Raw genomic sequence first — 16102 nt, 5'->3', positions numbered from 1 at the left:
CTTGCCCATTTCCCCTTCCCCTTCATATTGAACTGCGCCATTAAAGCATTAGTGAAGAGCCTAAAGAAAAGTAAATGACATTTATAAATCAACATAAAAAATTATATGTAGGACTGACATTACGCATTTTATAACCCCTTTATATTATATCCCCTCCTTTTATCCCTCAACAAAAAAACAAATCTTCTCAAGAACAGCTGGTCTATAAGCTTACAATGCATTGTAGTGAACTTGTAATTGAGTATTTTTAATTGAAAAAAGGCAAAAATAAATAAATATATATATATAAATAAAAAATAAGTGTACACAAGGTTTAAGGAAGAAAAAGGCAAATGAAGACATGCAGAAAATAAACTAAAAAAAAAAACCCCCCGAAAACCACCCTACAATTTCACACACACACACACACACACACACACACACACACACACACACACACGTTGGGTTTACATGTTTTATGGGGACATTCCATAGGCGTAATGGTTTTTATACTGTACAAACCGTACTTTCTATCGCCCTACACCTACCCTACACCTAAACCTAGCCCTCACAGGAGATTGTGCACACTTTTACTTCATCAAAAAAACTCATTGTGCATGATTTATAAGCCTGTTTCCTCATGGGGACCTGAGAAATGTCCCCACAAGGTCAAAATCTACTGGTATTCCTATCCTTGTGGGGACATTTGGTCCCCACAACGTGATGAATACCAGGTATACATTTGTGTGTTAATCAAGAACAGTCTGACTAATCAACTTGAATTCCATAACTTTTTGCCTACATGGTCCAAAGATGATCTGAGCCAATTTTGGTGAAAATCAGACAAACCGTCTAGGACAGGGGTGCCCAAACCTGTACCTGGAGATCTACCATTCTACAAAGTTCAGCTCCAACCCTAATCAAACACACCTAAACTAGCTAATTAACCTCTTAGGTAGCACTTGGTAATTTCAGACAGCTGTGTTGAACCCTACCCTGCCCAGCTATATAGAAGATGAAGAAATCATCTGAAAACTGATCAATTGGGGTGTAACTCCCATTTTGCCTCTAAGAAGATTATATCACCTGGGGACAACAGTGGCAGACAGAACATGTTTTTTTAAAAGACAAAGTTTCCACAAGAAGTGACATCTTTACTATATAATACAAAGTTCAAGACTGAATGAGTGAAATACTTCAAGTAAATACATTCAGGATTTGTGCAAGTGTGGAACATGAGAAAAAGGATTGTCCTCAATCCACATGCAGAGACTGTCTTGAACAGGGGCATTATGTGCAAGACTGTAAAGTCCTGTAGCACCAAGGCTGCTACAAAGCAATGTTAACCTTTTCACACGTGAGTTTAAAATATTCTATCTAACCCCAAAGAGTGAGTTTTTTTAGGCGACCGTTATTTTGGAATGTTTGGCATTACTGTTTCCATGGCGACGCGTCATGTGACACACCGCAGCCACAACAGCACTGTAAGACACTTGGATCGCTTTTATTTCGTTTTCCCTTTTTTATTATTAATATTCACAAGCAAGCTCGCTATATTTTGAAATATCTGATATTCCGATTTCGAAATATGTGTAAGTAAATGTATTTAAAAGTCCAAATACTTTTATAATGACCGCGTTAGTTAATCTATACCGGGTGATGGGCGCCGCCATGTTTGTTCGCGCTGAATCCGAGCTGTGGGATTTAACACACGCAAATGCATCCTCTCCTCCCGAAAGACATTAAAGTAAGTCTCTGGTGAGCTGGGAGAAAAAGAGAGTGAACTTTATAGTTACCTGCATAATCTGTATATGATATCAATAAATTATGCTGTCAGAATATATTTGTAGGATCATTATTGCCGCTTCCATAGACATCAGTGTGTATTTTACAAACTAAAAAATGTATGGTTTTGCTAGTACTTATGTCTATTTAAATGTCTGAAACCTAAAATAAGCATTATATGGTTGAAAACACTGAATAGTTGTGATAATATGACAAGCACTCAGCGCCTCCGATCTGGCTCAGAGCTAGCAAAAGCGCCAAAACAGATTTGAATTCAGCAGCTGATCACGTGATGCGGCGAACGTTCGAATCACACCGGTGTGATCATACGCATAAGGGACCAGCCAAGACAAATCACACCGGTGTGATCGTACGTTCTAAAGGGTTAAGATGCAGATGTAAGGTGGAGTATGAGGAAAATGACAATGACACGCTTTGGTTCAATGCAAAACCAAAACAGCTTCGCCAGGCCAAATAGGACACCTACAGGAGTGAGGACAAAGACTTGTACAAACAGGCCAAATACACAATGAATAGGGACATAAGAGTGGAAAAGTTAAACTACTCTGAAAAGCTAAACAAACAGCTTTCAAGCAACGACTTGACATCAGTGTGGAATGGTCTGTAAGCCATCACCAGCTACAAGAGCCCATCCCCCAGAACTGAGGCCAATCAACAACTGGCTAAAGACCTGAACAATATTTACTGCAGGTTTGACAAAACAAAAGCCTGGTCTGACACCCTACACCCATACCGACCATATCTCAACACAGCCATTAACACTCTCCCCCTCTTCAACAGATCCCTGGAGTTATGTACAGTCCCCCATCCCTGTACCCAAGAAACAAAATAATAATAAAAATCACAGGACTTAATGATTACAGACCTGTTGCTTTAACATATGTGGTCATGAAGGCATTTGAGAGACTGGTGTTGGCCTACTTGAGTTAAAGGTGCCATAGAATGCATTGAGAGAATATTTTAAATTGTTCTCTGATATCTACATCGAAGGTATATGGCATAGGAAAGGGCAAAAAATCTCCAGAAATGGTTTTACAGGTCCATTTACAACCCTAGAATTTGTCCCTAGAATGAAACAGTATGTTTTTGCCTTATTTGGAAGCTTCATGAATATTAATGAGCTCTGCTCTGATTGTATGTTTCACAGAGCCGCTCGTCTATAGCTCGCACATGGAGAAAAATATATATTTAATTAGGAGCTCTAGCCGCTTTTGATATGCGGTTTGTTGAATCTGCCATTTTGAATCGCGGATATTTTAGTTTCATTACTGTGATCGCTCTGTGTAAAGTTATAATGCAGAGAGAGTGCTCCCTTACCACACACGTTCAGCTGCTTGACATTGATTCTCCAGATCTGTAAATCATTCACCATCATCAGCACAGTCATCTCTCCGTTTATGTGGTAAGTGAAATGCTATGTAACAGACTACCGTTAGCATTAAGCTAACTGTGTCCCTTCTGTGACTCACGTTGTTTTACTGATGTACTGACGTTAGTGATGATTGGGCGAAGCAAATGTTGGAGGCGTAACTATTAACGATCTCGGGAATGTTTCGTAACAGTCGGTGTTATGTTGGAATTGATTATTTTTCAGTGGTCTTTTTCAAACACTAGATTTATATAAGAAGGAGGAAACGATGGTGTTTGAGACTCATGGTATGTCATGTCTATGTACTGAACTGTTATTATTTAACTATGCCAAGGTAAATTCAGTTTTCCATTCTATGGCACCTTTAAATTAGACCCTAGACCAGGGATCTTCAATTCTGGTCCACAAGATCCACTTTCCTGCAGAGTTTAACTCTGATCAAACACACATGAGCCTGCTAATCAATGTCTTCAGGATCATTAAAAACTCACAGGTGGGTGAGTATGATCAGGGTTGGAGCTAAACTCTGCAGCGCATTGGCCCTTTTTGATTTGAGGAATCCTGCCCTCGACCTTTGCTGGACCCCCATGCAGTCAATATGGCATTGCATTACAACATCCAACGTCTGGACAAAACATAATTATGCCACTTATGCAAGGATCCTTTTTGTGTCTTCACTTTCAACACCATCATTCCAGATATCCTTCAGAACAAACTGATACCACTCTAGAAGCACTAGAACATCTCTAATTATTGCCTCTTTCTCAAGTATTATGAAAATATATGCATCTCTCTTTATTTATACAGCCGTATATAGAGTAAATAATGCATAAATATGTTCATGTATGTACCAGGAGCACCTTAAAAAAAAAAAAAAAAAAAAAATCTTTTGTGAACCATTCTGATTCTTATATAACTAGTTGTGTAAATGGGTTTTTAACTGAAGATTTTTTAAAATAACAAGATTGATTAGACACGGGTACCCTGTGTCAGCATTATTATACAAGGTAGTGTCTGAAGCTTTAGAACTGGAAATAGACCAGAAAAAGAACTTGGATAAAAGGAGTAAAATCAAAACAAAGTATTTCAATATGCAGACGACGCAACATTGATTGTAAAAGGTATTAAACGTATAGATAAAGCAATGGAAGTTTTGGAGAGATATTGTAAAGAAACAGGGGCAAAAGTTACTAAAGAAAAAACAACAATATACATGAGTTTGATGTATATGATGTATAAATGATTTACCGATTAACTAATAAGAGGATTACACATGAACACATTTGAGCTAGTATTTAAAGCTGTACTAGCTAGCTTACATTTAATTTTCAGTAACTTCTATCATAAAAATACAATTATATGTGGGTTTAAAATTTTGCATGTGCAACATTTAAATTTTCAACTACAAATATTTTAACAAAATGTATATTTTTTTTTGCATTCCTAGTCTGTTGTGCTCCGTCTGTTAGCTACTTGTTTTTACAGAATTAGAGGAATCTGACAAATTAGTTGCTGACATGTGCATTTTCCAAAAGACAAATTAGTTGCTGACATAATTTCCAAAAGATTAACAAAAGAAAATGGCACCCTTCTTCCTACAAATTACAGCTAAAGCATTAAATTCAACAGGAAGAAATAAAAAACTATGGCTTAACTTAAGGCAGGAGCACAACAACACTAACTAAAACACTATCAGAGATTTTCCATTTAACACTGTGTATCAGTTAGTTAACACCAAAACTAAAAACAGTAGTTTAGGGTTGCAGAGCAGGTCTATGTGGGGAGAAAGGTGTCTTTCTTTCTTTCTTTCTTTTGGTTATGGTGGATTGCAACCAGCTTAAAGGTGCATACCGCCACCTACTGTACAGGAGTGTGTAACATCATGTCTTTGTGCCTTAAATTCTACTTATTAAACCGGTATTTTTAAGAAATGTAAATAATGCCTCTCTAGTGCTCCTTATCCCTTCTCTCTCACCTTCTGTTCCCAGTATGCCCATCAAATTCCACTCTCTTCCTGCCTCTTGAACCTTATCCTGAAGTACCCGTCTTTCTAATTTGTGCAATGCACAGTGCAAAATAACATGTTCTGTGTTTTCTGTAACCCCACATTTTTCACAATTATTATTATTCCTTTTCCCCATTAAAAACAAGGTGCTATTCAGTCCTGTGTGATCCACTCTTAGTCTTGTTATTAAAATTTCTTCCCTCCTGTTCTTTTCTTTATAATTTTTAATACTGACAGACTTTTGTACTTTATAGTATCCTCTTCCCTTCTTGTTTTCTTCCCACCATTTCTGCCATAATTCAATACCTTTCTTCTTGATTATTGCTTTTCCCTCACCTTTTCCCAATAATATTGGAACTGATATTTCCTTTTGTAATGCCTCTTTTGCTAGTTTGTCTGCATATTCGTTTCCTTTCACTCCCTCATGTGCTGGTATCCAACAAAATTGAACATCTATACCACCCCTATGCAATCTTAATAGACTATAATAGAGTTCTAATAGTAAATCTTCTCTTGCAGATGTCATGGACTGTATGCTTTTTATAACAGATAAGGCATCTGTGCATAATATCACTCTGTCAGGTCTGACCTCTTCAACCCACTGTAGCGCAATGATGACTGCTACAATTTCTGCTGTATACACTGAGAGCTGATTAGATAATCTTTTGGAAATGTTCACTTTAAATTCTGGGATATGTATTCCGATTCCCACACATTCTTGTTTGTTCTTAGATCCATCTGTATAAATTTTGAGGTAATTATAATAACTGTTTCTTAGATAAATATTTGTTTTAATTCCTATTTCCTCCATTCTCCATTCTTTCTTTTTCTCTATGATACTAAAATCTATCTTTACCTCCGGAAAAAACCATGGTGGAATATTACTAACTGGGGTGAACTTAGTGAAATCTAAGGACTCCATTCCATATTCCATTGCTCTCTTTTGTCCATTCCATCCAAAACCCTGTCTCTGAAACTTGGAATACTCCCAACAGTCTTGTATTGTCTCCTTTGCAAGATTTTCTTTCCCACTTCCTTTTAGTCGTATCCAGTATGCTAGAGTAAGTTTTTCTCTTCTTAACTTTAATGGCAGTTCTCCTGCTTCTATGAGTATTGCATCAATAGGTGTGGTCTTAATGGCTCCAATACATACACGTAATGCTCTATACTGAAGTCTATTGATTTTTTCTAATATTGTTTTTGCTGCTGCACTGTAAACTATGCAACCATAGTCTATTGATGACCTCATGCAAGCTCTATATATGTCAATTAGTGATTGCCTATCTGCACCCCAATCACATCCAGCCACAGCTCTGAGTAAATTAATAACTTTTTTGCATTTGGTTTCAAGATGCTTTATATGTGTTTTCCATGTATATTTACTATCAAACCATAAACCCAGATACTTAAACTCATTAACTTTCTCTATTGGTTGCTGATATAAGGTTAGCTTGTCAATGTGACAATTACGCTTATTTGTAAACATCATATAACAAGATTTGCTTGTTGATATCTTAAACCCCCAATCACATGACCATTTTTCTACTTTCCCTATTGCTTTTCTTATATTCTCTGACACATGTGACACATTCCTTCCTCTCATCCATATGGCCCCATCATCTGCATATAATGCTGTTTTGATACGATCACCTAAATTTGAGAACATATCATTTATCATAATGTTAAATAGAACAGGGCTAATTGCACTCCCCTGAGGAATACCATTGTTTACATAAAACTCCATAGAAACCTCTGATCCCACTTTAACTCTAATTCTTCTATTTGTTAAAAAGTCCATTATCCAATTATACATCCTTCCTCCAAAACCCATTCTACTTAGTTTAATGAGCAGACCTTCTCTCCACATTGTATCGTAAGCTTTCTCTATGTCAAAATATACTATTGTCAACAACTCTTTCATTTTCAATGCCTTCTCCACCTCATTACTTACTCTTACTAAAGCATCGGTGGTGGAACATCCTTTTCGAAATCCACTTTGTATGTTAGTCAATAATCCTCTCTGCTCTAGAGCATGTGATATCCTATGAACTATTATCCTCTCCATCCATTTACATAAGTGAGATGTCAGTGCTATGGGCCTATAGTTACTAGGATTTGTTGGATCTTTACCAGGTTTGTTAAATGGTAGAATAACTGCACTTTTCCAACTATTTGGAATTATTCCATCCTTCCATATTTTATTGAAGAGTCTTAACACTAACTTAGTAGATTCTATTGGTAATTGTCGAAACATGGCATAACATAACTGATCTTGTCCTGGACTTGTATATCCAGTGCCTAGCAAAGCTATGTTCAGTTCCGACATTGTGAAGTCCACATCTAATGTTGAATTGTTATCCTCCCTCTTCAGCTTAATGTCCTTATTCTCATTGAGTGCAAGATCTTTCAACTGTTTATGAATGTCTGTAAGATGGTCACCCCTATGCACTAACATAAATGTCCTGCCCAACAGATCTGCCTTTTCTTTATCGGTCACTATCACATTTTCCCCATCATTCAAAGCTGGAATTTTAACAGTTTTCCTCTTCCCACTCATCCTTTTAAACATAGACCATATATCTCCTAACTCTACTCCTCTACCTATGGTGGAACAGAACTCTCTCCAACTGTTCTTTTTGGTGTATTTAATTGTCCTGCGTGCCTCTGCCCTTTTCCTTTGATATTCCAAAACATTCTCTTGAGTCAGATTCTTCTTCAGGGTTCTAAATGCTTTGTTTCGTTCTCTTACCACTCTACAACAATCCTCATTCCACCAAGGAACCACTTTCTTCTTAACCTTTGTTGTTCTTTTTGGAATACTTAACACTGCTGCATTAAAAATATGTTCTGTAATTTCCTTTGTACATTCCTCTATGTCTCCTTGTAGTGAAACTATGTTTATGGTATCTTCACAGCATGTCCTAAAATATTCCCACTCCGCTTTCTCAAAACACCATCTATTGATTATACTTCCTTCTTGAATGCTTATGTTTGTATTAACTATAGTAAGAATTGGATAGTGATCACTTCCTAGGGTAGAATTACTCTTAATATACCAGTCACATACATTTATTAAGTTGTTTGATACCAATGTAAGGTCCAAACATGATGTTTTACCCCTATTTACATCAATTCTAGTACCCTGTCCATTATTGATGCATACCAATGATCTTTCTTCCATCAGTTCTTCAACTATGTTCCCATTTGTGTCTGTATGATTGCTACCCCACAGGCTGTTATGGGCATTGAAATCCCCACACCATATTTCTTTCCTGTAGGCAGTCCCAGCTATTTTATTTAACTGATTAATATCTATATTTTTGCATGGATTGTAAAAATTAATCAACTTAATATTTCCCTCTTTCCCTGTACTGAATATCTCAACTATTACACACTCTATATCTCTGTCATTTCCTTCTCACATTTGTGCCTTTTGATGGCTTTTATAGCTGATTTCTTCCCTGGAGGAGCCAATGAGTAAAGTGCTAGTTGGCTATCAGCAAATGGGTAGCAGGTGCCAGCAATCAGCTCCCGTTAACGCAACAGAACAGTACAAACTACATGCTGTTTAATGTTGAAAGTGATAAAAAAGATTATTTTGCTCAAAATTATAACAGCAATGTAATTTAAGAAATTTATTCTACATTTCATTAAAAGTACTGCACTTTCACCAATATGCACTAATAAGTACAATGTCGACTCATACACATGACCTCTTTGAGTGTACTGATTTATTATAGGCTATTTATTATATAAATTAATATTAAGGACTTAGATATACTTCTCCTAAAAATTAAAAATGGTTAAACATATGCAGATGAAGACAAATTTGTTAGGTTGTAACTTCTGTAGAAAGTTATGTCTGTGTGTGAAAACGCTGCAGGCAATGGCTCAGTGCAAATTCATGAATGAATGTTTCGAAGGGAAGCAAACTTAAACGGATTTCCCCTGCTCAGGGAGTAGGGAGCAATGGACCATGTCAGTTGGAACACAGTTCATGCGCAGAGCTCACTTCTAACGAGCTGATGATCTGAATCAAGCGTGTTAACAAAGAGAGACATGCAAAATATGCAGTAGTCAATGTGCAGTATAGTAGTAAAGATTTACTGTCGTCCGACAATAACTGCATAGAGCCATTTTTATCGAAATAGCTGGCAACAAAAGTGAGTACACCCTAAGTGATAACAGCAGGGACTTCCTGTTCACCCATGCCTGAGTAAGACGCGAGTTACAGCGCTCCCGCAGTCGAACTTTAAAAAAACCTGTCTGAGATGGAATAAGCCAGCCTACAAACGATATAAAAACTGTAATAAATTACTACACGACCATTTCTTGCCGTTACATTTGATTAGACCGTTAACTACGACCATGCCAAGGGGTGCCCGCCATACTGAACCAGGCCTTGCAGCCTCGTTAACGCCTGAAGTGGAGTCCTCGGGTGGAGACGCTCCAAACTCCACAGTGCTGCAGGCTATTGCTTCCCTCCATGCCAAACTACGCTCGCTAAAAACGGAGATTGTGGACATAATTGACACAAGAATTGATCAACTCTCAACCACCATCAGGGGCAAATTAACAGCTCTCAAAAACGAAACCAACACCGCAATTTTAGCTGTTAAAGCTACTTCAAGTGAGCACGCTACTAAGCTATCGGATCTGGAGCGCAACGCGTCCAGTGCCGCTGACACGATCACTAAGCTGGAGCGGGACGTTGGACGTCTAAATAAAGTTGTGGACAAACTCCCCGACAAATGCACCGACCTGGAAGGGCGTTGTAGGAGAGAAAACCTGCGGATCCTGTATGTAAACGAGGGGGCTGAAGCGGGTAAGAAACCCAGAGATTTTGTAGAACAACTTCAAGACGCACTATCGCTTGCGGCGCCTCCGCTTATCGACAGATGCCACAGAGTGCATGGGCCCCGGCCTGGTGACGACAAGCGGCCTCGTCCCTTCATTCTTAAAATGCACTACACTCGTGATGTGGAAGAAATACTACGAAAGGCGGCCGAGATGCAGCGGATCAATTACTGCGGTCAAAGGGTCCTGATATTTCCGGATTATCCCCCTGCAGTCGTGAAACAGCGTGCCCTGTTCAAAAGAGCCAGAGAGCTGCTGAAGGATAAACCGGGAGTGAGGTTTGGCATGCAATACCCCGCGAAGCTGCGGGTCACGTTCAACGGCATGGAACACTTTTTCACGGACCCAAAGAGAGCAAATGAGTTCGCGGAGCAGCACTTTGGAGCCGCTGCCACTTGAGTAGCTTTGATAACTGGACGAAGTGACTCAATCTATTTGGTATAAGTGATCTTTGTTTTCACGTTTATCTCCTGACGAACTGAATAACCACTAATTTTAACTATAAGGAGAAAACGTTGGTCCAGTTCACAAGACCCTATTTTGATCTCTCCTACTGCGGCTGCAGTATTGTTTATTTTCAAGATTGTTTTGCTCTGGCAAGATACTGCTAACATTTTATTTTAGACACTTGGCGATCTTAAACTCTTTGCTTTACACTGTAAGAAAAAGAAAAAAGAAAAGCATAATATACACACAGTTTGATGGAACTGTAAGGTCCCTTTTTATGTTTTTATTTATTTATTTATTTCTTATATGGACCTTTTTCAATAGGTACATTTTGGGCTGTTTGTATATACCCACATGGAAAGAACCTATATGAGGATATATGCGCATATATGAAACCTATATTCAGTATATATGCACATATTTGATAGTGCATATAATCTGGAACACAGCCATCAATGATATTAAAATCAGGTAGACAAGACAAAATACTAGGCCCTTTCACTCCCTTAGTGGGGTTTCCAGCAAGAGCCTCTTCTACCAGATCATCAGTCTGGGAGGGATTCCTCAACTCTGCTTTTTCACAGGGATAAGCCCTTACATGCCCCCTGCGTTTTAACACACATGTTCCTTTCTGCATACAAAAAGAACACCCAAACTCTCCATTAAACTGTTTAAAGTTCTGAATCATTGGCCGAGCAACTGAATCTGCCACCATGGTAGTAAGCAGTACTTTACTTGTGACAACTTCCCCACTTTCACTTTGCCATATAAGACCATAAGAGTACAACTCTATGCATTCATCAACAAATGGTTTCATGTAAGTGTTCATATTTGGTTTGTTTTGACCGAACCACAGGCCACAAAGCATAACATGTTTTGCACGTAGTTGTATTGGCAGTTCATTAACAGTACATAAAATAGGCCACAAACTTTTTGTGTTTGATTTGTGCACTGGCACTCCATCACAGTTGAAAGTCAGTGATATGTTTTCTGGTGATGCTAGGGGTGATAGGTTTTTGTATAAATGTCCATCGTATATATCCTTGATGGAGGCATCCTTCTTCTCAAAACGGTGTTTCAGGTGTTTCCCTAATTGGTGGTCCTCAAGCAGTTTTTTAATTTGGTATTTTAGTGGCAAGTACAAAAAACACTGGTCTTTCTGTGCATGCGCTTTTGATGTGTCCTGGTCACAGACTGGGCACTTGACATTAAAGGGACCTTCATGCATGCTTACATTGCAACTCTTGCACACATAATGTACTTCTAATATGTCTTTCACGGAATCAAATGCTTTGTAGAAAAGATACTTTGAGCCACTAACCAATTCCCCACCAGGACCAGCACTAAAGTTGATAAGACGCATGATGTCCTCCAAGGCACTATTTGTTAATCTGTGTTTGAGTTTTAATGCAAGCAGCAGGAGTTCCACCTGTTCTTTTGTTGGTTTCTGGTCTAAAGTTGGACTTGTGGGGTCTTCTAGATGTTCCTCTACTGGCTCCCCAGGTGAAGAGCTAGGGCCAGGTATGGGTTGGTTCATCTGTGAATTTAAAACATTGGATTAGCAATATTTTCCTGGCTAAAATTCCAACTTTAACTGTTTTCTTTAGTTTTGAATAAATACAGTAACATAAACCATTTCTTTTTTTTCTGGGGTATACAGTGGACATTTTATTTAATTGCTATGCACTCCGAAGCCCATGTAAATACCCCATCCAGAGTTTTTTTGTTTACCTTAGTTGAACATTGAGGGAGATATCAGGGTTTTTCGAATGGCTTGCTACATGGAACATCTGATGTATCTCGTAAATTGCACCACTTAACGTACAAGTAATCTTACCAAACGTCTACAGTAGTGTAAATAGGTTACGTACTCACAAAACGCTGCATCAGAACATTTGTAAGTCCACCATGAGTGTTTTAAAAACAACATACCCGATCCCTACTAGTCTCAAAAACTACAAGTCGACGTCACTTCCCTGGTTTGGGAAAAGCATGTAAAAGTCCTCCTACTACATCTGTGTGCATGTCAACTTGTAGGAGGACTTTTACGTGCTTTTCCCAAACCAGGGAAGTGACGTCGACTTGTAGTTTTTGAGACTAGTAGTTCTCTAGTTAAACGTGTTTTTAAAACACTCATGGTGGACTTACAAATGTTCCGATGTTACGTGCACGTTTATTTGTGCAATTTACGAGATACATCATATGTTCCATGTACAGCTGTAACAAGCCACTCGAAAAGCTCTGCTTTCTCCCTCAATGTTCTACTAAGGTAAAAAAAAAAACTACGTATGGGGTATGGGCTTCGGAGTGCATAGCAATGAAGTCAAATATACTCTGAACCATCCCTTTAACATACATTAAGGGAAATTATGCCACATACGTTTACATGGTATAGCTTTGATAGCTGGCTAACAAAGCAAGCTAGCTTCTAGCACGTTTTTTTACAATACTTACGTTCGTTTACGTCTTCTCTTTGTTCATTCTGGAACGGATGCTTCGTCGTCAATGAGGTACCTTTTGTAACGTACTGGATCCATATCTATTGCTTTTCTTTAATTGCGTCTTATTTCCTTAACGTTATTATTTATACTGGCAAGCGTTTACTCCGATCGGCCTCTGCAGCGTGGCGTAGTTACGTCGCATAGTTAATGACGTCATCCGCATGTGCGGCATTCACGTAATTTCGCGCCGAAAGATAACGGCTGGGAATAAAAATGGAGATATCAGCATTGGAGATCCGCTATGTCCTACTTGAATGGACTGAGGGTGAGGATAGAGGGGCCCATAGTATTTTGGCCCTCGACTGTGTCCGGAATTTTTCATATAAAGATTTTATTGAAAGGACCGATAAACCCGAGAAGCTGGTGGAATGGCGAAAAGGCCGCAAACCCTGGCCGGTGCACCGAGCCAGAATTATTGACGTAGCAAGTATGTTACACACCGAATTTAGCTAACATTATGTAGTTACACAACATATTAAATGGTTTTGCTTGCACTTAAAGAAGTGTAAATGGATTTTACTAGGTACTAGCAATAGCTAAGCTTTCTGGTTCATGTTAGCTACCTAATTTGCTAATGTTAGCGAAGTTCAATTGGGACTAATGTTAGATTTGGTAACTTTAAACATGATTAGACAGACGTTTGCAGTTCATGATAACATTTCAATTTTATTGCACCAGAATTTGAAAAAACTCTCCAAATTAAACTGCGTGCGATCGAGATGGAGAAAAAGGACACACAAGGGCAAACAAAACGTCCTCACATCCCAAACTCAAAGTACAGTGAGCAGTCGGGGCAGACTGGGAAGGCTTCAAAGAAAAAGGTAACTGACTGCACCAACTGGTGCTTTACTTAGTTATCTCCCACTCTCTCTTGTTTCTTAATGTGAAGGCATGTGTGTAGGTTTGTAATTGTGACATCTATGATGATTTTATGTGCTTTTTTGACAAGATGTATGTGCAAGGTGGTGTAACTTATGTTAATAAGAGTTGGGCTAAAAGTCAGTACAATAAAACAATAAAAAGGGATGGGCTTCCAAATATAAGCACCAGGAGGGTGAGAAGCAGGAGGAGGGTAATGACAGACTTTCAAAGATCAAGGTACACTGTCTGTATCCTGTGTGTGTTGTTACATTACAGTACATTCATGATGAGTAAGATTTTTATGGTGATTTTATTTTTATGACCTCCCGATCATGGGACAACCCGCTCTCCCATCTTTATATTAGGAACACTGCACAACTTCATATAATCCCAGCACACACACCAAACTTCTTAAATAGTAAGATCACCAAAGACACCAAAGTCTTACTATTGGGAGATGAGAGGATTTGTGTTACCTACTACTGAATAAAACGTAATGGTAAAGCATAACATTACAGCATTAATGTCATTGAATTTCTGTTTCTGAGTTGTGTGACACTTTATTGCAATTTGCGGACACCATAGGAATGAATGGGATGTGTTGAAAGCTGAATCCAAAAATCAGTGACTTCTCTTTTTTTAAAAAAAAATTTCAGTAGAAACTCTAAAAATAGTTCAATCCGAAACTATTGTTTAGTTTAAGACATGTTGAAGATTAGCTGATAGGCTGTCGTTTCAATAAATCATAAGCTATTTCCTCTAAAAAGCTGTTCATTCAGCCTATTGAAGCCTCTCCACCATTGACATCAATTTAAAAAAATGGCGGCTAGTGTCCTTTCCTGCTAACTTTTTTGGTTTGCGGAAGAGAAAAATAAAAGATGTCTGTCTTTGTCATGGCTAATGACAATACCATCTGCTATACTATACTATACCCAGTGTTGGGAAGTAACTAGTTACATGTAACGGAATTACGTAATTTAATTACAAAATAAATGTAACTGTAATTAGTTACAGTTACTAAAAAAAAAAGTAATTAAATTACAGTTACTTCTGAAAAATGCCAGCGATTACAAAGGGGATTACATCTGAATTTTTTCACACACTCACCCCGACTTACAGATTTAATTGACTTCTTCAATAAATTGCATTGACTGCTCTAAAATGACATAACAATGTTTCAGGAGTTTAGGACAGAGAATAGGACACATGCTTATTCGATAACTCTAAACTTTCCTATTTGGGTTTATAAATAAACTTTATTTTTTTAAGATATTAAAGCTTAATTCAATATTATGTGGACCACTTCTTAATTCTGTCAATTTGTTTCATACAAACACAGCTGCTGCCATTTTTTTTTTTTTTTTTTTTTTTTGTACACTGTAATGGATTATAAGATAACTAACAAACTAATACTACTTCCTTAATTATTTATGTGGTGAAATGTTGTGTAATAAAACTGGTAAGACTGCACTGTATACTTAAAATGTCTAATGAACTTGCCGTTTGCTAGCAACTGATTTCTTCATGAAAGCCTTGCGTTCAAATATTTCACTCAGATCAGTATTTCGTGTCTAATAATTTTGACCTAAACATCTAAATAAGCTATGAAGCAGTTGTTTAATAAGTGGGATAATTTTGTTGAGAATGTAGCCAGTTGTTACCGCAAAATAAAGATGTATATTATCCCTTACTGTATACAAGTGATGAAGGATTTTGAAAGTCTGACAATAATCAATGTTGAGTGCTACTGTAAGATTAACTCTGCCTCCTTTAAATGTTTCAAAATGAATAACAGTTGAAAATATTCGAAATTTAGAAAAGTAATCGAAAAGTAATTAAAAGTAATAAGTTACATTACTTTTATAAAGTAATCGAAAAGTTACACTACTAATTACATTTTAAATCAAGTAACTTGTAATCTGTAACCTATTACATTTCCAAAGTAACCTTCCCAACACTGACTATACCATAGGTTTTGACTTGACTACAATTGTAAGCACAATGTCACAGCAAACTAGTATGAAAAACAACGAATCTACAACAGAAATCTAAATAGTGAATGGTTTTTACCATTGATGGTAATTAATATCACTGGTTTGCCTGGTAAAATGGTGAAGTTGGTGCCTTCACAGGAGCAGTCTGGCACCTTCACAGTCGGCAAAATGCAAGCTGGCAAAAAAACAGAAAACCACAAATTAGATTATTTGTAACTGGCTGCAGACACACATGAACAGCAAAATGAGGGCTCTCATGAGAGCATACTGTACCTTGCTCATG

Source organism: Garra rufa, unplaced genomic scaffold (assembly GCF_049309525.1).
Source record: "Garra rufa unplaced genomic scaffold, GarRuf1.0 hap1_unplaced_002, whole genome shotgun sequence".
Lineage (NCBI taxonomy): Eukaryota > Metazoa > Chordata > Actinopteri > Cypriniformes > Cyprinidae > Garra > Garra rufa.
The sequence above is the reverse complement of the archived record's forward strand: the minus strand, read 5'-3'. Positions refer to the sequence as shown.